Here is a 25,554-nt window from a genome sequence, read left to right on the forward strand (position 1 = left end):
GCTCGCTAGGAACTTTCGATTTAACTCTTTCGGGACTCGCGAGAAAAATTCTTTCCACCCTAAAACTCGAAACTATTTGGATCGTCTCCAGTCGCATTGAACTCGTCACCTCTCGCTTTTGTAACGGTTGCACCTTTCTTTTTTTCTACGTTTCTTCTGAAAATTGGCCTTGCAGTTTTATAGTAGTTGGACTGGTGCCAACGTTGCCCTTCTTGTCGACGTAAAGGTCATTTTTCCGTGGCGATATGTCATCATTTTTTATCCAATGTGATGCAGTGCGAGGAATAACTTTGATACTATGGCGAGCTGGGATTTTTAAAGAATGGCAATATAGCGAGAGGAAGTTATTCGGTATTATAGCCTGCTGTAATATAATGCAAGTTTACTTGAACGAGAGGTTACTAGTAGAACCCTATCTTATTTTCTAACTGAAGTTCAAGAGGAAAAATGGCGATATAGCAAGAGGATATCACTCGTTATCATAGTCACGTTATACCATAATGGAAGTTTACGATGGTGGGCTCAGAGGCTGTAAAACCTAGTCTATCTTATTATTTTCTAACTAAGCTTCCTGAGGTAAAATGGCAATATAGCGAAAGGAATTGTCACTCGTCACACGTCATTATAACATCACTGATTATACCATAATGAAAGATAGTTCACATCAACTATGATTCAGAGGCTTTCTCATGAAAACCACAGTAAGTGAACTTCCTCAGGAAAACGGCAATATAGCGAAAGTCATTCGTCACACTATTATAACATCACTAATTATACCATAATGGAAGATAGTTCACATCAACTATGATTCAGAGGCTTTCTGATGAAAACCACAGGAACTAAACTTCCTCAGGAAAACGGCAATATAGCGAAAGTCATTCGTCACACTATTATAACATCACTAATTATACCATAATGAAAGGTAGTTCACATCAACTATGATTCAGAGGCTTTCTCATGAAAACCAAAGGAACTAAACTTCCTCAGCTAAAACGGCAATATAATGAAAGGTAACCCCATTCGCTATTCCTGAGAGTGGCTATACATACCGTAGGCAGTTAGTACATAGAGCCTCCTTTCTCTACGCCGTCAGTTTCTTTAGGGAAATCTGGCATGCGCCATAAAGGAAGAGAAGTCTTCGCAACGGGCGACACATCGCTCAGCGTTGTGTACGCCGCCCACATTCGTTCGCTAGCGTACCAGGTTGCTTATTAAAGGCATAATAAAGGGAATTATCTGGGATAACGAGGGAGACTGCACGTGACTCGTAAATACCGTCTTTCATAGGGCAAACCCTTTTGTCTAGTTTAAACGGGATCTTTATAATAACCATTTTTTATCCAATCCTTTTATCCCTAGATCACTTATATTAGATATAAGTGAAAACTAGTATAGTGAACACAGTAGGTACTGAAGCATAGACTAAAGATTTTATAAAGTTTTCATTAGTTAATAAAATGAGAGACAACCTAAGACTCTAGAAAGAATCGTCCCTAGATCTAGGGGAATCTATGAACATGTTTCGTGTAAGATTATTAACGAGAACTTAGTTATTTGTGCTTGAAACTAGTAACTAGTATCGTGGCTCGATCGAGTGCCGAGTCCAACAAAGAATGCGAGTTTTGTCGCGGAAAAAACAACGGGGAATGCGCGTGCATTGAAATAAAAGCGAGTGCTGGAAATACCGGAGCCAATTTAAGGCTCGTAAAGGTACGGGATGTTCGATTCGCTCCAAGTTCGAGGAAAACCAGACACCTTAATGATCTTTCGCAATGTTGCAATCCCGGGAACTTCTTTCTTTATGTTCCTCGCCCGAAGAAACTCTAGTTACTTTACGAAGAAACAATTTATAAACTTGTAGTAACGGTTTTGCAAGAGTACATGGAAATGGTGGTAGGCAAGAAAATCATTCGTAACAAGAAGTTTAGCTTTTGAATGGACCTAAGATTACTTGTATGAAAAAGTCCCTATACAGAAGTCCATGTATCTGAAAAATTTGTGGATCATGTCAGACTGAAAGATCTCTATTACAACGTCCCTAGTTAATTTAAGTACTTGACACGGTTGTCCGATAAGAATAGATCTCTGTCGAATAGTTGCAAGTTTTCAATTCACGTTCGAGGGATTTTCGGTAGAGAATTAGAAAGTTCCCGGGAAAAGGAAATAAAGGAAGAATCAGACGAAACAAGGAGAATAAGAACGTCGACGCGTACACACCGTTACGTTGGCAGAGCTCCAGAAGCGTATTTTCGGTGTCAAGGGACGAACTTGGAAAAGAATGAGACGAACCAAATAATTTTTCGTACCACGTCGGCGGACGCGCATGCAATTTGCATGAAACGATGCATTCCGGCATAACCCCCTTCGATGAAATGTGCATCGATTTCGATAGTGCTTCGAGATGCATTCCTAAAATTGGCCATCGATTCGTCGGCTAACTCTCGTACCTGCACGGAAACGCTCGAATCACCGTCGATACGGATTTATCGCGGTTTTACGATGAAAGTTTTACGAGCCGACTGGAACGGTGCGAAACGTGTTTCGAATCATCGTTCAGAATGCCGAAAACAGAAATCCGCACGATTAATTCCACGGGTGCGTTATTAACTTTTACGCGGCGATATATAAAGAGAATTTGTGGTAATTGAGTGTCGAGGTTTGCATACTGTTACGGAGATAACTTTGGGATGATACTTGTGGTTTTACGAACTGCTGCTGTATGTGGATGGACGGCAATATAACGCGAGGGTGTGTAATGGGACTGTACAACGTGTTAAGATTACGTGGTGGTAGTATAATTGACTGATAACGCGTTGGTAATATAATGCGATAGTATGTGACACGTGGCGATATAACGCGATGGTAATATAGCTTATTAATTTTGTAAGGTGTTATAAGACAAGGAGTGGCAGTGTAACTGATAATACAATACGCTAGAAATATAACGCGTAGGTAATAGGACACGTTAGTAATACAATAAATGGCAATATAACGCGTGGCAATATAATATGTAGGTAATAGAACACGTCATTAATACAGTAGATGGTAATATAACGCGTGGTAATACACTACGATGGTAATACAACGCTCTAGTAATACAATAGATGGCAATATACCGCGTGGCAATATAACGCGTGGCAATATAACGTGTAGGTAATAGAACACGCCATTAATACAGTAGATGTTAATATAACGCGTGGTAATACACCACGATGGTAATACAACGCTCTAGTAATACAACAAATGGCAATATAACGCGTGGCAATATAACGTGTAGGTAACAGAACACGCCATTAATACAATAGATGCTAATATAACGCGTGGTAATACACCACGATAATACAACGCTCTAGTAACACAACAAATGGCAATATAACGCGAGGCTATATAGTACGTAGCAATATATCACGAGGCTATTGTACAATGCTGTACTAGACTATATAACACTGACTGTACGGTGACATAACATACACCTAAGTTGCCATAAAACCGTACCATAGTAGTGCAATCGAGTTAAAGAAAGTCCAACATGGCGCATCCTCTTCGAGGAACGCGTCAACTGGTTCTGGAGTCCCGATACCTAAATTAGAATCGGACTTCTAAAGTGTACCCGGAGCAATTTTGCCGAATGGATGTGCCCGATCATGAACGTACGAACATATACATAGGAGCGAGTACATACGCGGTTTGCCGACGGTATGGAGGTCCTCAGCCGTCGTTTCGCAGCGGACTGGTTCGCCCACTTCTTCGAACCCTGAAGGAGTTCCAGTCGCAAGAATTCTCACAGCTCGAGGCCCCGTTTTCGAGCAAATCGCTTCTTGAAATCGATAAGCTACCGGGTAGCCGCCCTTTCATTCGAAAATTCTTTACGACTTATAAATTATGCGGTAACGGTCGAGATACTAGTTACAAGTTCAGGACTTTCAGCAATTTTAGATTTGCTGCTATTAATGTTTCGGAAAATTGGGACTTGTGATTTTTTGCACTTGGGAATTTTGGGACTTTGATGCTTTGGGACTAGGGAAGTTTTGCTCTGAGACGTTTTGGGACTTACGAAACTTTAATATTTTTGGGCCTGAGCATTTTGGAACTTGGGTAGTTTGGGCCTCACCTTCAGAATTTTGGAATTTTAGGATTTCAAGGTTTTGAAAATATTGGTAACTTAGGGCTTCGGGAATTTGGGCCTTTGCGACTTTGGGGATTTGGGCCTTTGACATTTTGGGAAAATTATTGGGACTGTTGGAGCATTTGGAACTCTGGAATCTCCGAATTTTTTAATATAAGATATTTGCAATTTTGGGATTTCAGTACGTTATAATTTTGGGACCCTTCACTTTCAAAATTTTGGGCCTAGGGCCCTTATAAAATTGGGACTTCAAAAAAATGTTTCTAACTTTCTTATTTGCAACCTGTACTCATAGAATTTTGAAGATCTACAAATTTCGTAATATATAAAATTTGGGTCCTAGGGCCCACTAGAAACGGTCAGTTTGAAAGAGAATGCGAGTGAATACCGTCTCGTCGTATACAGAAAGTTGTTATTATATCTGTGAAATATGTGCTAGGCAAAAAGTAACGATACTCGCTGAACGAAGTAATTATCAATGACTCCAAGATTTTCTTTCCTCGGAGAAGGTCGTTGAACCCCGGTTCACCGGTCATCCTCGAGGTTCTCTAGTCGCGCACTTGTCTCGCGTGGCGATTCCCTTATTCGGAGCATCTTTATGCCTTTTGCTGCTGCCTGCCACCGGCTCTTCCCGCGAAGAAACAAAGTGGTTGCCACCATGCTCGTTCCGAGAGAAACCGAACGAAGTGCAGGCTAGAAAACGGCGCGTGTGAGAACACGAAAGTAAGAGGGAAAGAAGTGAATGTCAGGGAGAAAGGGAGAAATGACCCGAGAAAAAAGAGACGGATTAATTAACTCACTCACTAATTGTTTAAAATTCTCTTCGATATTAGCTCATTTTTTAATCGGACATTTCATTAATAAAAACATATTGAGGACCATCAGTGATTAAATTAATACATAGAGGCATGTAATTTTTAATACATTAAATATGTTTGAATTCACTAAGAAATTAACTATGAAATATGAAGTACATTTAATTAATGAAAATTGTCATGACTATAAAAGGTTCTTGATAAATGTCTATTAATTCTACCGGTACCTAACGGTGAATTTGAGAAACTCATCGAACGACCATAAAGAGAAGCGATGAAATTAGAAATTATGTAGATTTTTCGGATATTCCGAGGTCTAAGGAAGAGGAGATAAAAAGGGACGTTCCGGCGTAAACGGTTAGCCACTTAAAGCTCTGTATATGGAAATTAAAGTGGTGAAATCGAAATTCCATAGGGAGAGAATCCACGGTTGAAAGACAGCGATAGAAGTAAGGTTAGGTTGGTCGAGGGGGGCGCTGCACGTGGAGCGTAATCGCAAAGCCGCCTCGCGCACGCACGATTGCGACGCGTTTGCCGAGAATTTATTGCGAGTCGCGAGCCCGTGGCGCAGTAAAACCACGTTAGGCCTCTTGTATCGCGAATTCCGCCGATGCATCATAATTTAAGCGAAATTATCGAGACGACATTTGAGCGTGGAAAAGCACGCGGAGATCCAATCGCGATCGAGGGCCGTCCCGACCGACAGACCGATAAATTCAGATTGCAATCGACGTTTGCTTTGTCGGCCTCTGTCCGAAGATCGATCGGAGATTCGATAATTTACCTAGCAACGAATAGACATGAATCATACGATCGGTTTTCGAAAAAGTCGTTCGTTACAGATTTACAGACAATGTCTGATTGATTGCGCGGCCGCAGATCGTGCACCGATTAGAACTTTGCAAATTGTTTTTTAACGTGGACTGACAGTAACGTGATATTATCTGATTCAACTTTGTGTTGTTTGTCTGATGGATTTGTGAAGAAGGAAATGTTACTTGTTCACGCCTTGTGAATGTTGTGAAGAACTAACCTCAAACAATTTCTGATAAGTTCAATCTGATGTTGATCTAGTCTAAACATGAGGTTGAACTAATTTAATCTAACCTCTTTTCAATTGTCTTGATCTAACCTAACCTCTTTTAAATTGTCTTGATTTAACCTAACCTCTTTTCAATTGTCTTGATCTAACCTAACTTTTTTTAAATTGTCTTGATTTAACCTAACCTCTTTTCAATTGTCTTGATTTAACCTAACCTCTTTTCAATTATCCTGATTTAACCTAACCTCTTTTCAATTGTCTTGATTTAACCTAACCTCTTTTCAATTGTCTTGATTTAACCTAACCTCTTTACAATTACCTTGATTAAACCTAACCTCTTCTCAATTATTTTGATTTAACCTAACCTAGTTAATCTAACGTTAAAGTTAGAGTAACCTAACCCGATACAGCTTAATTTAACCTAACCTAATATCAAGTTGCAGCTGACAACCTAACCCAACATTAAACTTAAAGTTAGACTAACTTAACCCAACCAGGTTAATTTAACATATCATATACATCATGTTAGGTGAGGTTAGGTTATGAAGTTCGCAACGTGTCCCGTAAACTTCCTATCAACCCTGAAATAGAACAATCACCCCATTGAAATCAGAACCGAATTAATTAACCCATAAATCGAATCCGATTCGATCAATGATTTCCGAAAGCGCACAGTCCGTTAGGCGAAAAACATGGTCGTAAATGTAATTAACAGAATCGTGAGGGCTTAGGGGTGAATGGAAAGGGGTTGATTCACCCTCGGATCCACTTTATCCCTAGGAAGGGCCATAACAACGATTTTGCATAGGATGGACCGGAGGCAGCTGACCGTTCAGTGGGCCGCAATCAGGGGGTTGGCCTTGTCTGCCCGGTCTGCCCGCCGCGCCGCCCCTGTCCAGGGATCGGATTAAAAAGAGCGTAGAAAGATAAAACCGGATGGCAGATGCGATGTTTATGGCCGGCCACTTCGTTCGGCTCGCATTGTTGTCGTCCGGCAAAACGGATCTAGGGGCTTTCACCTTGCTCCTCTCTCGATCAAATGCCCCGAACTCTTGGCCAGAGAGCTTCTTGTCCAGTTACTGCCGCCGTGTTATTGATCGTGTTGCAGCTTTTGCTTATCTTCCGGCTATGTTTGCATCATCATGCTGCACCGGTCGTCGCTTCTTTTTTCCCGTTGCGTTCATTTCAGTCTATTATCCACATTTCAATTTTATGAATCCTCTGACTCTAGGGACACCCTAAATAGATTCTGTAGACAAGGAGATCTAGGCAGATCTAAGAAACTAAGAGTTAACCTAAAAGAGTACTAGGGAAATGTGGGTACTTATCCTAACCTAACCTACTACCCTTACCTACTAACCTTACCTAACCTACTAGGTGAACTAATATAACAATTTAACAGAATAATTTAGTAATGACAGTTGAACAATAACGAAAAGTTAACGCTATAAAGAAATCGCAAATTGTTTTGGTCGTACGCCAGAATCGAGTTAGCAGAGGTATAAAATTGCAAAATATCATATGGACATAAAGTCCTACTCAGACACAAAAACCCTAGCGCCTAACGTATGGACAGTTTCCATTGGTGCGTCCGCGACTCAGCAAGGATTCAATAGCACGGACACAGAGACGGAAAGCTATAAAAGAACAGTTTCGAGTTGAAATTGAGCACGGTTGTCGTAAATACCAGCCGTATATGGATCCTTGTCCGCGTCATTCTTAGTTCGAACATAAGCGATCCGAGTGACATTCTAAAAGCCGTTTCCAGCATCGGTACACACGGCGACCGGAAGGCGTGTGTAAACTTTACGTAATCACCGTTTCTTTCACGGTTCTCAGGTACTGAATTCTGTTGTACTGCTTGACGAGACGCCAATTAAAATAGGTGATTAAGTAACGTGGGTTTTTTGCTTGGAGTCATTCAAGGATGATGGGATTGCTAGGATGGGAATTCAGGTTGGATGGTTTGTAAAAAAAATTAAGGGGTTCTATGAGTGAATCTCTGTATTCGACATTGGTGTATGACTAGTGAGTATATTCTGAATACCTGAAGCAAATCCCTACGTCCTCAAGTCCCTAAGTGCCAAAGCAGTATGTCTCAAACTTCTTTATAATCCAAATTTCTATGTTCTAAATCACCATGTTCCAAACCCCACATCCCTAAATCCTAATGTCTCAAATTTGACTGCCCCAAGTTGCTATATCCCATATCCATATGTCCCAAATCCCTATATCCCAAATCCCCATGTCCCAAATCTCTACGCCCCACATCCACCTATCCCACATCCACATATCCTACTTCTACATATCCCACTTCCACATATCCCACTTCCACATATCCCACTTCCACATATCCCACTTCCACATATCCCACTTCCACATATCCCACATCCATACGTTTCACATCCATATGTCCCAAATCCACATATCCCACTTCCACATATCCGACTTCCACATATCCCACTTCCACATATCCCACTTCCACATATCCCACTTCCACATATCCCACATCCATACGTTTCACATCCATATGTCCCAAATCCACATATCCCACTTCCACATATCCGACTTCCACATATCCCACTTCCACATGTCCTAAATCCCTACGTCCCACATCCACATATCCCACATTCACATATCCCACATCCACATATCCTACATCCACATATCCCACTTCCACAAGTCCCACTTCCACATATCCCACTTCCACATATCCCACATCCACATATCCCACATCCACATATCCCACATCCATACGTCCCAAATCCCTACGTCCCACATCCACATATCCCACATCCATACGTCCCAAATCCCTATGTCCCACATCCATACGCCCCACATTCCAAATTTCTATACAAAAAATCTGTGCATCTCCCGATCGTCAGCAACGAAAGGTAAACCACTAGAACGAGTACCTGGCATCTTTGGAGATACCCGTGACTCGCGTGAAAGTAAAGTTCGCCACGATGACCCCACGAAGTGTTCGCGCGTTTAATTCTCGCGTGTGCGCCCCGTGCAAATTGGTTTCCCGGCGAACACGAGACAAGAACGATGATTGCTGTTCGAAACAGCCGCTCGGAAACGAACGCTATCACGAACATAGATGCACTCGCAGGTGCGCTGCCTTTCGGTGTTGCATTTTACCGTGTAAATACAGCGATTCGCCGGAGTTTAACGGCAGCCCCAATGATTGCGCACTCCATCGTCTCTCGTATCTCGTGCCCGGCTACGTAAGAGCGGCCATTTTTCAAATGGAACCTCCGGTTGCTGGATTCTCATTTTCGTTTCTCCGTGGAAAATCATCCTTAACACCTGCTGCCGTATATTCGCGGCTGTAATACGTATGCTACTTATGGTGTGGTCTTTAGCAACCCTTTGTATCCGCCATTTATCTTTTATTTTCGTTTGTAGTGAGAAGGTTATTTTCAGCTGTACAAAGATTACAAAATATTTAGTTCAGTTCTAAATTTTGCGCTCAGAAATTTGGAAATGCTCAGACTTTGATCGACTCTCGTTATATTGCCGATTGTTGATTTATGTCTTACCGGTACAAGGACTATCACTTGGTAGTCGCTTACCATCGCAACGACCATCTTGCCGTGCCCAGAAGCCCATCAACATCCGTAAAAGTGTTGGTTGGGACCCCATTCACCGAGCAACAACACAAAACATTTATAGCGCGTTGCACAGCAAACAAAAGCTCGGAATAACGTTTGGGCGAGCAATCATTAAAGTTCCGTGGCTCGGTATTTTAGAGTCGGCAGCTTCGAAAATAGACACGATCGCCGGATGTCATCTCGTCGCGTGCGTTTCAGCGGCCATAAAACGTATCGTGGCGAAAGCTTTTGATGGAACCTCTCTCGGCACGCCAGTAAACTTTGAACGTAAACCACGGTCTGCGGTCGAAAAAAGGTGGAAAAAGGATAAAGTTGTGCGCACTGGAACGAGAACTGGGGAGAGAGGGAGAGAGCGTGTCTCGTGCGTAGCTCGTGCTGAGACAACAAACGCTCATTCTAACCTAAAATAAACCGTGCACAGCCGCGTTTCGGGCCGGTGTAAATTATGTATCCACTGCTTTTCTACGGGGGTTGTCCTTGTTTCGAGTACTACTCGCAAATGGCGCTTAGCTTGAATAAACAAGCGATCGAGAGTCATTATTACACGGTTATTGTTGTCGCTGTTTGGGGAGCATTTTGGGAGGAGCATTTTGCTAACGTGGAAAAATAATCGGGGTGAGTTCGAAGATGGGTTGAATGTTATCGTATGGGATTTTGGGATGGAGAATTTTGAGGTGGATTTCGTGGATAGGGATTTGGGGATGTAGGGAGTTGGGACATATGGATGTGGGATGTATGGATGTGGGATATGTGGATGTGGGATATGTGGATGTGGGACGTAGGGATTTGGGATATATGGATATGGAACGTATGGATGTAGGACGTATGGATGTGGGATACGTGGATGTGGGATATGTGGGCGTGGGATATGTGAACGTGGGGTATGTGGACGTGGGATATGTGGATGTGGTACTTATGGATATGGTATATGTGGATGTGGTACTTATGGATGTGGTATATGTGGATGTGGGGTATGTGGATGTGGGATATGTGGATGTGGGATATGTGGATGTGGGATATGTGGATGTGGGATATGTGGATGTGGGATATGTGAATGTGGGATATGTGGATGTGGGATATGTTGATGTGGGATATGTTGATGTGGGATATGTGGATGTGGGATATGTGGATGTGGGATATGTGGATGTGGGATATGTGGATATGGGATATGTGGATATGAGACGTAGGGATTTGGGACATACGGATGTGGGATACATGGATGTGGAACATAGGGACGTGTAATACAGAAATTTAGACATAAGGACATAGAATACAAGACCTTCTAGGGATATCTGATCCTAAGGATTCTACACACATTACGGAGCATAAGGATTTCAGAATACAAGAACCTAGATATGTATACTGATTTCGTAATACTATAATGAAACACGTACATGCATAAATATACAGACATAAAAATCTGCATAATAAATATTCTAAATCACCGACCAGTTTGAGCGATTTACGAGGACGACCATGCATCATAAGGTAAGCACGTATTGAACAATATATTATACGTTCTCTAAAAGCAGGTTACGTATATCATACCTCTAATTGATCTGAAGTTAACCGAAGCGAAAATCGGGCGTAATCAGTGATTAAAATACGATCATTGGCCGTTAATATCGCGATTATACGCAGTTAATTATCTGGTGGGCAATAAATTCCGAAAATCGGGTTTAGCAAGTGGATTTAAAGAGGCTGGTTTCACGAACGAGTTATTATACCGACGGTATCTTTTATTGCTGTCCCGGTTGCTTATAACATTTTCGTATTATGCTAAGTCGCATACCGCAGATAAAACAGCCGTTATCGATATTTAATCCATGGGCTTCGGATTGCGCTTGAAATGTTACGGATACCCTCCACTTGGATTTTCGCTCGAGTAATCGGATTAAGATTAAGACCGACGTGGATGGCGCGGCCATGCTTTATCGCCGGATTCACGGTTGCGATGCTGAACGAAATGTTTGGTGACTCGGGTCTGTAAACTTATTGCGTTAAACCTTTTGCGTTGACAGAAATTTGGGAAGTTGTCTTTTACGGTGGACTCGCGTTATATTGCCGGAGTGTATGAGTAGAGAGGTGTGGAAGCGGTCATATAGGGAGAGTTATTTGAGGAAGTTTGAGAGATTGATATTTAGGAATTGGAGAATTAGAGAGTTGGGGAATTTGGGAACTGGGGAATTAGAGAGTTGGGAAATTTGGGAACTGGGGAATTAGAGAGTTGGGGAATTTGGGAACTGGGGAATTAGAGAGTTGGGGAATTTGGGAACTGGGGAATTAGAGAGTTGGGAAATTTGGGAACTGGGGAATTAGAGAGTTGGGAAATTTGTGAATTGGGGAATTAGAGAGTTGGGGAATTTAGAAATTAGGGAATTAGGAATTTGGGAAATTTGCAAATCGAGGAATTAGGGAATTGGGGAATTAGGGAATCGGTGAATTAGGAAGTTGGGGAACTAGAAAGTTGGGAAATTTGCGAATTGGGGAATTAGAGAGTTGGAAAATTTGGGAATTGGGAAATTAGAGAGTTGGGAAATTTGGGATTTGGAGAATTAGGAAGTTGGGAAATTCAGAAATCGGGAAATTTGGAAATTGGGGAATTAGGGATTTGTCCAAACTCCCCAAATCCAAGACTATGAGATCCATAACCTAACCTAGAATCCATTAAAAAAAGAATAGCAACGAAACTTCCGCAGCGACCCAGTAACGCGCTTGGTCGAATCCAGGTGGAAAATTTCACTTGGTTACCGTTTGTAAATCGTTCGAAACTGATTCAACAGTTAGATTAAGCAGCCGCCATTACGGATGGTCCTTAATCACGAATTTCTAGGAAACCGTTTCACGGAACAGTTCTTATTCCGTGGAGAACTCAGTTGGAAACAAGTATCCTCGTTACAATTAAGCTCGCATGTTTTGTCACGGTCCTTGGCTCGATCCCGCCAAGGCTACTGAACCTGAAGAACATCTTGCTACGCATCCTGACGCGATGTCACGTGGGGCCAGTTCCTCGCATAATACGCGAAAAAGTCTTCGACTGGTTCTATGAGTTCTTTGTCTAACAGTCGAGACATCTCTGGTATTGGATACTGGAATGTCTCTCGCGTTCGTTCAACCTCTCTTCTTATGTACGTTTCGTCTCGGGGGGAATAGTGGAACCTAGGGAATTTAGGGAAATTTGGAGATTTGGGGATTTAGGGAAGTGGAGATTTAGAAGTTGGGGATTTGGGGAATTGGGGATTTAGGAAATTAATTATGGAATTGGAGGTTTAGGGAATTGGGGATTTAGGGTGTTGGGAAATTAGGGAGTTGGGGATTTAGGGATTTGAGGATTTAGGAGTTGGAGATTTAGGGAATTGAGGATTTAGGAGTTGGAGATTTAGGGAATTGAGGATTTAGGAGTTGGGGATTTAGGGAATTGAGGATTTAGAAAATTAGGGTTTTTTGGATTTGGGGATTTAGGGAGTTGGGAATTTAGGAGTTGGGGATTTAGGGAGTTGGGGATTTAGGGAACTGGGACTTTAGAAGTTGGGGATTTAGGGAATTGAGGATTTAGAAAATTAGGGTTTTATGGATTTGGGGATTTAGGGAGTTGGGAATTTAGAAGTTGGGGATTTGGGGAATTGGGGATTTAGGGAGTTGGGGATTTAGGAGTTGGGATTTAGGAAATTGGAGACTTAGGAGTTGGGGATTTAGGGAGTTGGGGACTTAGACAGTTGGGGATTTAAGAAATTAGGAATTTATAGAATTGGGGATTTAGGAGTTGGAGATTTAGAGAATTAGGGTTTTACAGAATCAGCCATTTGTGAAATTAGGCATTCAGGGAATTGGGAATGTAGTCCATTGACGCTCGTCTACGCTCCTAATCATCAAGACCCACTTGATGACCCACCAACTCTGTGAACCAATATCGACAAGTCCCGGGTCGATGGATACTCGCTCCCACGATCTCTTTGGTCTCGAGTTCCACGACCCTGTGGTATCGGATCACTAGAACCAGTACTTGCCGGCGTCAAGTTTCATGACTCGCGAAATGTTCTTATCGCATCGTGTGACCCGACTCTTCGGGACTTATTGGTGTTCGTCCCCATTTTTTTTTACCACAATTTACAAGACTCAATTTCTACGAATTACACGATTTTGAAATATGCAAATCGAGTAGAGGAAGACTAGTTTAGAAAGGCAGAATGTAATATAACGTGGCAGAGTCACGTAAGGTTGAGACGAAAGATTTTTGCAGCACGTAGAAACTGATCAATTTCTCGGACGGCGTGATATCGATGAGCAACACGCCATATATGCAGACACACAAGAGGTTAAATGTGGCAGGTATCTTGGTTACAAGGCACGTACGGCCGCTCATGGGCTCCCACAGTTCTTGCATCCTGCATCTCTGCGCATCCTCTCCTTTACGTATTCCGCGCCGAGTCCGGGAATTCTTCTTCAAACGAACTCCGAGTTTCTTAAGCCCTGCCCCGCTGCCATTGCAACGTCCACTCAGACCACTCCAAACCAAACTGGATCACTTCGGACAATTAAGAACCCTTGGGATATTCCGACACTACAGTAGTCTTTTGGAAAACTTTACTCTGTTCATTTTTTATGCTCGTTGATCAAACTTGATGTAGGTTCAAATCTGGTCATTTAAAGAATATTTATGTAACTTATGTAAAGAAGGTATTTTTAATAATTTGTACATGATGCATATGTGTGACTATGTAATATATGTAACTTGTATAAAGAATTTTTAAATGTTATATTATTAGTTAGATTAGTTATGTGACTTGTACAAATAGTTTATAATAATTTACATTATTTTGGTGTACAATATAGTGATTTATATTTACAATATATTTTTAATAATTCATACATGATGTACATGTATGACTACATCATTTATAATAATATATGTACCTTGTATAAAAAAATTTTTAAATGTTATATGATCAGTCAGATAAGTTATATGACCTGTATAAATAGTTTATAATAATTCATAATAGTTTGAGATAAAATATAATAATTTATATTCACAATATATTTGTAATAATTCATACATGATGTACATATATGACCACATCATTTATAATAATATATGTACCTTGTATAAAAAAATTTTTAAATGTTATATGATCAGTCAGATAAGTTATATGACCCGTATAAATAATTTATAATAATTTATAATAGTTTGAGATAAAATATAATGATTTATATTTATAATATATTTGTAATAATATATTTACAATAATTTATAGACGACTTATATAAAATATACATAATTAAGTACCACTTAAAAATTACTTCCTCAAATAAGAAATTGAATCAGTCATTAAAAATGCTCTTCATAGTACAAGAAGAAAAATGGCGTACTGTGTCAGCTGACCAGGCGCGTACTGCGCATGCGCAAGCCCTACGATCAGCCGCCATGTGCCAGTAAACGATATATTAATTTGGAAACTGATTGTGTATAAAAGACTACGACTATAATTTGACTATAATAATATATTAATGACAGATCGAAAAGCTAACTGTCATGCGAACGGTTAGGTTATTGTGCTATGGGAGTGGAAGAAACGAGCAGATGCACTTCGATCCCGGAAAGGGAAGCCATTGTAATGCTTCCTACGCAGAAATATGAGCCTGATCGGTGGCATCGATAAAAGAGGGGAAGAAAAAAAGCAGTTTCGTTTGCCTCGTGTTGGTCGGGGACTAATTAGTAGATGCCGAAATTGTTGCTCGATCAACCGTTACGTAGCCACCCACCCACTTATTGGCCATGTGCGTGAAGCTTAATTACATGCATACCGACGGTGAAATATTACACTGCGTTCACACGGAACGAGATGTAGCTATCTGTTTTTTCTTATCAAGATTGGACAATATTCGAAGACTTCCGTATCTCACGCTTACTGGGTCATTCAGCGATGTAACTAGGCGGGGGCCTGAGGGGGCCTCTCTCGAACGCCTACTAGTTCTGCAAAATGGTTCCTCACAAATAAGCATTCTGAACTGGTATTCTAGAAATACTGTTGGTCTTAAAAAATTATTTAAAATGAGTCTAAGAATGTTTACTAGTAACAAAGTGTAGAAAAAACAGCCTGAAATGTGAAGTAGCCTTTCGAAATGGGAACTAGCTCCCCAAAATGTGAAGTAGTCCTTCAAAATGGAAATTAGCTCCCCAAAATATGAAGTAGCCCTCCAAAAATTAAAACTAGCTCCCCAAAACATGAATTACCCCCCCAAAATTAAAACTAGCACCCCAAAATGTGAAGTAGTCCCTCAAAATGGAAACTAGCTCCCCAAAATGTGAAGTAGTCCCTCAAAATGAAAACTAGCTCCTCAAAATGTGAAGTAGCCCCTCAAGATTAAAACTAGCACCCCAAAATGTGAAGTAGCCCTCCAAAAATTAAAACTAGCTCCCCAAAATATGAAGTAGCCCCTCAAGATTAAAACTAGCACCCCAAAATGTGAAGTAGTCCCTCAAAATGGAAACTAGCTTCCCAAAATATGAAGTAGCCCCTCCAAATTAAAACTAGCGCCCCAAAATGTGAAATACCCCTTCAAAATTAAAACTAGCTCCCCAAAACATGAAATACCCCCCCAAAATTAAAACTAGCACCCCAAAATGTGAAGTAGTCCCTCAAAATGGAAACTAGCTCCCCAAAATATGAAGTAACCTTCCAAAAATTAAAACTAGCACCCCAAAATGTGAAGTAGTCCCTCAAAATGGAAATTAGCTCCCCAAAATATGAAGTAGCCCTCCAAAAATTAAAACTACCTCCCCAAAACATGAAATATCCCCCCAAAGTGCAAACTAACTCCCCCCCAAAATACTAGCCACTGAAAATTGATAAAATTCCCCAAATCATAAACTGACCTCCCAAAATTTGAATAGAACTGCGTCGCAATAAAAACTACCCTTCCCATTAAAACTACCCTCTCCTCTACACCACCCTATTTCATTTAATCCCTGAGTGAAAGGAAATAAGAAACGTCGTAAAAGGTTGAAATTAGCAGGGATCAGTAAAAATGAAATGAAAGTCGAAACCAGCTGATGGCAGTATGTAATTGTCGCATCTTTCTTCTGGGTAGACGTTAATGATCCATTACCACCCTTATGGCAATGGGTGTAACGCAACGGACGACAGAACACCGTGGGTATAAACGCGCGTCCACGTGACCCGCCGTTAGCCTGATATCTTCGAAATTAATCTAGAACACGTGCTAGTATAATTTTCCTGTTTACAGACATTCATACAACGTTTGCGCGATAAACCAGTTCTTGGCCGCTGCATAAACGCGGACGCGCCATTAAGGATTTCCCTTGCGAAGCGCCACGTTTAATACGGTTTCCTGCTTGGGGAAACAGTTATTCTATGGAAACACTTACCTACGCACTCTCGAACAATGCATTTTTAAATGATAAATTTATTTTTAACAATTTCAAAAAATTATATGAATTATTAGTTATATTTATTTTTGTAGGGCGAACCTATTCTGTGTTTCACATGTATGCAAATTTTGTAAAATAATTCGATTCGTGTGGGAACTGTAGCAATTAAGTTATATGAGAAATTTGACATACTAGTCATTGAGAATGGAATTTATGTAATTTATGACGGGTGCCAAGTGTATATGTGGATGGTGATTTTATTTTGTAAACTTGTGTATGCAAAGCAGTTGAGTTTGAAGGAAAAAATGAGAGTTGCTAGGATTATACCAGTAACGGATTAGATACTGTGTATGCACTAATCCTTTAAGTCCCGTATTGTGACCCAGATAGCTCACTATTTATTCCGGGATAAATTTCTCTGGACACTGTCCAGACAGTATTTTGGTTTAGTCCGAGACTAGGTTACAGAACTCTGTTACTCTATTCATAGTTCAGTCTAATATTTGAATCTTTGTGATCCAAAATACCTGATGCGTCCATTAGATTGTCTACAGGTCGTCTCACAAACTGTGGACATTAAAATTGTTTACTATCTTAAGTAGAATAAGTTATTTATTATCTTTGTTTTATCAATAAGTTTGATACTGAAGTGTTGAATTAACTGCTTTATAAATAAACGAAAAATTTATTACTTAAATTCGAGTTAACAAATCTTTGACGAATAAAACGTGAAAATACAGAAACTTCTGATAACAAAAGTTAATTGGGAAGGAAGTTCAAACAACCCCATGTAGATTCAAATTAAAACGGGAAGCACCCTCGCGTCGCCCGATTAAATTAATCACCCCTAATCCTATTAAACTCGCCTAACCTCTATTTTCAACAATTGAGATTTATGCGTTCTCTGCGGTGTACGTTTACCGTGAAAATGTAAAGTACACACGAGAGAGGGATTCGAAGCGAGCAATTTCAATGGGCCAAGTGTTCCTCTTATTCAATTGACATGTTTAAGCTCGGTTTACATTCTCCCTTTGCCAGGTACGCTCCAACCAATATGGCGCATAATCGTTTTAGGCATGCGCCATCTGTAACCGGTTAGTATAGTTTTTACTTTCAGTTTTTAACACCGTTGCACCATATTTTATCTTTGTTATTGCTTTAGAATACTTTAGTAGATTGTTGCATATTATTTGTGGACATATATTAGGTTGTTATCAATTGATGTATATACGTACATATACATATGTATACTGTTATGCATTGAATAATATATATGCAAGTTTGAAACCATTTCATGACGTGAAAGTAGAACAAAATGGCCGATGTGTTATATTAACGAAGATGTCCTAATCTGTGCAAACGTTCTAACATATGAAGATGTCCTAACCTATATAGATGTCCTAATCTATAGAGACATCCTAACCTACTAAGGTGTTCCGACCTATAAAGATGTCCTAACCTACAAAGATGTCCTAACCTACAAAGATGTCCTAACCTACAAAGATGTCCTAACCTACAAAGATGTCCTAATCTATAAAGATGTCCTAACCTACAAAGATGTCCTAATCTATAAAGATGTCCTAACCTAGAAAGACGTCCTAACCTACAAAGATGTCCTAACCTACAAAGATGTCCTAATCTATAAAGATGTCCTAACCTAGAAAGACGTCCTAACCTACAAAGATGTCCTAACCTACAAGGATGTCCTAATCTATAAAGATGTCCTAACCTAGAAAGATGTCTCAATCTAAAAAGATGTCCTAACTTCCAAAGATGTCCTAACCTACAAAGATGTCCTAACCTACAAGGATGTCCTAATCTATAAAGATGTCCTAACCTAGAAAGATGTTTCAATCTAAAAAGATGTCCTAACTTCCAAAGATGTCCTAACCTACAAAGATGTCCTAACCTATAAAGATGTCCTAATCTAAAAAGACGTCCAAACCCACAAAGCTGTCAGTCTCCAAAACCTAACCTATAAACTATCGTAAAACATCGACAACGTAATCTAGCTTAAAGTCCCAGTTCCAAGTGAAAACTACCTCCATCTGTCAATCTCACACAGACTAAGTCCGCAAAGAACAGAAAAACTGACCAACTAAGAATGAAACCGACAATAATAATAAGCAGAGACACGACTATAGGATGAAACAAAAACATACGTCATAATTTCGCATGCATTCACCAGTAATTTAAGTCCCTTTCATCCCTCGATGCTCTGCCGTCAAACCACAACATCGTTTCCAACAATGGCCGATCGACGTTTCAAAGACAGCGCATCAAAGAACTATCCAACATCTGTTCGCGTTTCGTTACCTGCACGATTTCGCATTATGCTCAAGTGCGATACATTTATGCGAGCCCGCACAGACGTGTATCCGTTCCGGTCTGTGTCCGGATAATGCGGCCGCTTCTCTTTCACAACATTTTTTTTTATTTTCCTATTCGCAGGAAGCACGATCGAACATCCGTCAGGGGCCGTTGTGTGTCGAGCACGCCTTTATGCTGTTTCGAGGCTCCATTGTCCGCGGACGTGCTCGATAGTTACACAATAATTAAGGGTGCACGTCCGTGGGTTTTTCCATACGAGATAAGGGGACCGAGAACGTTGCACTTTGTCGCACTTGCTGCTCGATATTCACTCCATCGAAATTTGGAGGCACTAATTGGAAATTATAAAATTGTGCATGTGGATGTTTAGATGCTTGGAATATGTGTAAAGTGGAAGTGTGGACGTTTCAAATTGGGAATTTGAAAACTTGAAGAATTGAAGACTTGAAAAATTGAGGAATTGAAGAATTGAAGACTTGAAGACTTGAAGAATTGAAAAATTGAAGACTTGAAGAATTGAAGACTTGAAGAATTGAAGACTTGAAGAATTGAAGAATTGAAAAATGGAAGAATTTAAAAATTGAGAAATTGAAGAATTGAAAACTTGAAAACTTGAAAAAGTTGGGAAATGGAGAAATGGAAAAATTGAAGACTTGAAAAATTTAGAACTTGACAAATTTAAAACTTGAAAACTTGAAAACTTGGAAAATGGAAAAATTGAAAACTTGAAAAATTGAAAACTTGAAAACTTGAAAACTTGAAGAATTGAAAACTTGAAAACTTGAAAAATTGAAAACTTGAAAACTTGAAAAATTGAAGAACTGAAAACTTGAAAACTTGAAAAATTGAAAAATTGAAAACTTGAAAAATTGAAGAAATGAAAAATTGAAGAACTGAAAACTTAAAAACTTGAAAAATTGAAAAATTGAAGAACTGAACATTCTCGTCAGCCAAAAAATAAAAACCAGATATTTGCATAAGAAACAACCTGTTCCCCACAGATACCCGAGTTCGTTTGCACCCCATATGCTCATCCCATATTCCGTTCACGTACTCCATAAGCTATGGTGTACCACGTGTTAAGGCTTTCCTCAATAGCAGGCTATTGATCATACAACATCTAAACCAACGGTGATCATACACCACTATCTACGTTTTTGTGCACTGCTTTCGATTCGCAATTTTTATTCACGGGCTGTCTGCTTGGACCCCTCTTACGAATACTGCGTATAGATTATAACCCTACAACCCCTAGGGACGTTTATACGGCGCATGTGGGTCAAATGCAATGAAAACACTTAACACTGCCTCGTGTGTTAACGTACAAGTGAATTCTGTCAAGTTGTCATTAGCTGACGCCATTTTTATTTCGGGTAGAATTTTTTGGGTAGGATTTTGCAAAGAAATATTAAGTTATATGTATAACTAGTTGGTTCAGTTACTTTAAAAGGTAGATTGTTATATTTTGCCTTTAGGATTCCAGGTCTTCAAGTTTTGATTTCTCCAATTCTTTAAATTTCTCATTTAAAAATTTTTCAACATCCGAACTTTCAACTTTAAATTTAAAATATAAATTGTTAAATTTGAAACATAATTCAAATGTCTTTCTACCATAAAGAAATAGTATACAAAATTTCATTAGAACCCGGGTTCCTGTATAAAGAGACACATCCCTGGCCCCAAGGTGTCTAATACACAAGTGATTCCGGAAATCGCCATTTCGGCACTGTTTAGATACAGGGTTGCAGGGATAGCAATTTATAACGTAGACTGATTTTCATGCGCGTGAGTCGCGACAATGCGAGGTGCGACCGTCTGTGAAAAGGAACACGTGACAGTACACGGCGCAGTGCGGGCCCCGGTGACAATCAGCGGTAATCACACTTCGAAGATCTGCCTGCGGTGCCAGCTGGCTGGCAGTCGGCATGTGTGCTCGAAAAAGTAAAGAGTTATGGTCCGATGAGTTCTTCGACGAGGGTTGCCGGACTCCCCGAGGATTCGCGGCACCCCACGAAAGAGGGTTAACCCCTGCGAACGAAATTTCAGTCACGTAGGAATGCTCTGGGCGTACGGTGCACTTGCGCCGCGCTTTTGCATTTCCGAATACCGCTTTCCGTAACCTATCATCAATTTGCGAAACACGGGAGCTTCCCTTCTGAATTTCTGAACGAAGGTACTGATTTTTCCGTAGATCGTTTACGTTTCTGTACACGGAAAAACTTTGCTCATTTAACACGTTGTTTGCCACGTCATCCATATATGGGTGACACTTAAGTTGCTAAGCTTGAGTATGATTACAAAAAGAAAAGAAAAAAATTCTTGCATTAATTACATGGATCTATGGAAAATAAATGTAATAAGATATTCTGAAAACATTTGGTATTTATTATAAATTAAAACACTACTTGACGCAATTTTCAATTGCAGTCAATGTGTTAAAAAAAAATCGCTGTTCGAAGGGAAGATTCTGACTTTTTGTTGGGAAATTTAGAAACTGACAACTTTCACATGGTTTCACGGTTGAGTTTGCACTTATGGTTCCTTTACAAATTTTTATCCTCCCAATGAGTACACGATGCGACGATAAAACAGTTTGACCTTGAGATCGAAGTTCAAGGTCAAACCCGATTTCCCCACAGTTTCATTCGCACATCTTCGTTTACCAAGAACTATATAATGTCCACTAAGAAGTATAGCGCTTAAACTTACATTTTCAGCTTGCATTTAAAAACTTGTACTTTCATCCCCCATGTTGTCACACGAAGTTTCACACCGAACGAAGTCATAAAGACTGAGAAAGTGGAACGTGAATATGGGTCTTCGTGTGATCACCTATGGATTCGCATTATGCAGCCCCATTGAAGAGTGCATAGGGGTGGGAATGGTAACAGGCGTGTCTGCAACGGACCGCATAACCGTATTGTCGAGGTGAAAGACACTTCATTTACGGTGAATTAAAGTCTCGTTCCCTCGTGAATCGAGCAAACCGATACTCGATCGCTTTCATCGTTCCCGGACAATGTATTCCCCTGACACTTCGCGTTCGCTCGAGCGCGGCTTCCGGGTCAAACGTGCCCCGTGTCATTCTTTGATAACGTTACATCCATTTGAATAGGTAGTCGAATAGACCGTGTTTATAGGATTAATCGGTGATGCTGTGTAATCATACAGGGAGTTTCAGATTGATGAGAAAATGTTTTGGACGAAAGTTACTTCAGGGGAGAAATTGGGGAAGTGAAAGCAAAATGTGGCGAAGATCTGTGAAGAGGTGAAAGGTTATGTGTGCTTTTTTTAACGAACCTGTATATTTTTATTGTTAGTTATTTTTGGTGGGGCTTTAAAGGTAGTTTGGGAGGTGTTTGGATATCCACAGGGGCGAGTGGAACCGGTAATATAACATTTTTAAGAGTGAAGTTTCTTTTTCCTTTTGACCGCGGTTCGTGGCGAGACAAGCGTACACTACGGACAGAGGAGATGTCAATAACCTTGGGTCTTCGTCGTCGCGTGATCAAACCTGCCCCTCTTGATTCCTCTCACTCCTCCTTGCGACCCTCCAAACTACCCTTCGCCCACCCTCGGTTTACTGCACCCGCTCGTTTGCTCGTATACATGTGGCAGAAACTTGGCTGACCTCGCGATCGAACAACGGACTTTCTCAGGGAAATTTTCTGCCTAATTGTGGAGGACGATATTTGCTGCCATTTTGTTATGAAATATCGAAGCTATTGGGGTGAAGGTACATTTTGACCGTGAGCCATTTTGACGACAGTGAAAAATTCATTTCCAATTTTTAAATTTTGAATCTGCTTTACATTCAAAGGTTTAATTTTTAATCTACAAGGTTACAAATTCCCAATTTTCTAAATTAATAAAATTGATCAAAAGACTCCTCACATCGCTCGCATCTTCCTCTCGTTTTATCGCCGAATGTGATCACGTTGCAAATGTCAAAGGGGTATAAAAACGAAGTTATAATAATTGCAGAAAGAGGAGCGTAACCTTCTCACGTATGCTCGCTCGTCGCAATCTGCAGTCGGAATCGAATATTCCCATAGCAATCAGCTAGGTATATCTCACGAGGCGCATGAACAATATTTCAAAAGCAACACGTGAAAAATGCATCGAACAGGGGGAGGCACGAAAACGAACACGTGTACAAGCTGTTAGGAATGCAACGTTGAAAGTAGTTTCGCGTGGTTGAGCATCGTACGTTGACTCTATTCCATCGTGTAGCTGGCAGCAGGTGCTGTAGGTCCGTTGGCCGAGGGAAACACCTGATAACTCGGGCCTATGTGGAAGCATGCATGCTATGTAGGTATATACATACATTTGCATCTGCTTGAACTGACGTGGTCACCTGCAGCTTCTTCCTTCCTGTTCCTAGTCTAGGAGGAACCTGTACCGTAATATTTCACCTTTTCCGAGATTTCTTTAAAAGGTGCCTACCTGCTTTCTTAGACCCAACACTTTCACCCTTTGCAGGCCTTTTATCTGCACTTTCATTCGTACTTGGGATAGTTTCTTTGAAGTCTTTTGTCTGGAAGTCTTAGGTGGGTCATTTTGACCCGGACGTAGATCGAGGATGAGAGGTTGAGACAGCAAAGAAAATTGAGTATTTGATTTACTATGGAAAATGAGGTTGAAAATGTTTTATTGGTATGAAGGGAAAATGGCGATATATGTAGAGATGCTTTAAGTATGGTTTAAAGTGTGATGGAGTCTTATAGACGTATGATACTATGAAGTTTGATTTGTTATTAAAAATGAGGTTGAAAATGTTTCATTGGTATGAAGGGAAAATGGCGATATATGTAGAGTTGTTTTAAGTGTGGTTCAAAGAGTGATGGAGTCTTATAGACGTATGATACTATGAAGTTTGATTTGTTATTAAAAATGAGATTAAAAATGTTTCCTTGACATTTAGGGAAAATGGCAATATATGTAGAGGTGTTCTAAATATGGTTGCAAGAGTGATGGAGTCTTACAGACGTATGATACTATGAAGTTTGATTTGTTATTAAAAATGAAGTGGTAAGTGTTTTATTGGTATGAAGGGAAAATGGCGATATATGTAGAGGTGCTTTATGGTTGCAAGAGTGAAGTCTTATAGACATATGATGCTATAAATATTGATTTGTTATTAAAAATGAAATTAAAAATGTTTCCTTGACATTTAGGGAAAATGGCGATATATGTAGAGGTGCTTTATGGTTGCAAGAGTGAAGTCTTATAGAAGTATGATGCTATGAATATTAATTTGTTATTAAAAATGAGGTTAAAAATGTTTCCTTGACATTTAGGGAAAATGGCAATATATGTAGAGGTGCTTCATGATTGCAAGAGTGAAGTCTTATAGACGTATGAAGCTATGAATATTGATTTATTCTTAAAAATGAGGTTAAAAATGTCTCCTTAACATTTAGAGAAAGTGGCAATATATGTAGAGGTGCTCTAAACATGGTTGCAAGAGTGATGGAGTCTTACAGACATGACACTATGAAAGTAGATAATAAATACAAGAAATAAATAAAAAATATAAATTTTACATAAAGAAAAAATTTAAAGAATGTCATTTTTTATTACAAAGTTGGCAACTAGCACAGTGTTTATACAAACAGTCGTGCGAGCGAATGCAGTTAATCAGTTTTATTTCTGTTGGAAAGTGAACGTATTCGTCGAAAAGAACTAGAATCCAGCCACGAACAGCGCAATTCGATCTGTCTGAACAGGTTCAATGGTATTCGAAGGTTAAAGTCATTTTTATAGGATTCCCCACGAGATGTCGTATACTCTGTGCAAGCCTGCTTTCTCTCAATATACGTCCAAATAATAAAGGGGATACAATTCCCGTTTCTTTTTTCTCCTTATATCCACCAAAGGCCTTGTGCGTGCCAATATTACGAAATCCAACCTTTCACTTCTAAACAAATATCGCGGGGTTCCTGTAGTTTTTAATGAAAGACTTCTTTCAAATTTACACTACAACTGCCAATTATATACACGGTCACTTGTCTTACAGTGCTGACCAGCAAAAAGATTTCCACATTACCTTACTTAAAAAATTCGAAGATTAAAAATTTTGGTATGGCAAATTTGAAAATTGATAATTTAAAACTTTGGTAGTTTCATAATTTCCCTAAACTCCAATATAATACCAAAACCACATTGCCAACACCGTAAGACTCGTTTCTGAATTTGGCCATATAACGAGAGTGCACTGTATTTCTCCCCCC

At 40.0% G+C, this 25,554-nt stretch overlaps 1 protein-coding gene across 4 annotated transcripts in view; it reads right to left on the reverse strand.

Moving 5' to 3' along the window:
• gukh (NHS actin remodeling regulator GUK-holder) overlaps window positions 1-25,554 on the reverse strand; it is a 96,509-nt gene that overhangs the window by 54,361 nt on the left and 16,594 nt on the right. The window lies entirely within an intron of this gene.

This window comes from Megachile rotundata, chromosome 16 (genome assembly GCF_050947335.1).
Source record: "Megachile rotundata isolate GNS110a chromosome 16, iyMegRotu1, whole genome shotgun sequence".
Classification (NCBI taxonomy): Eukaryota; Metazoa; Arthropoda; class Insecta; order Hymenoptera; family Megachilidae; genus Megachile; species Megachile rotundata.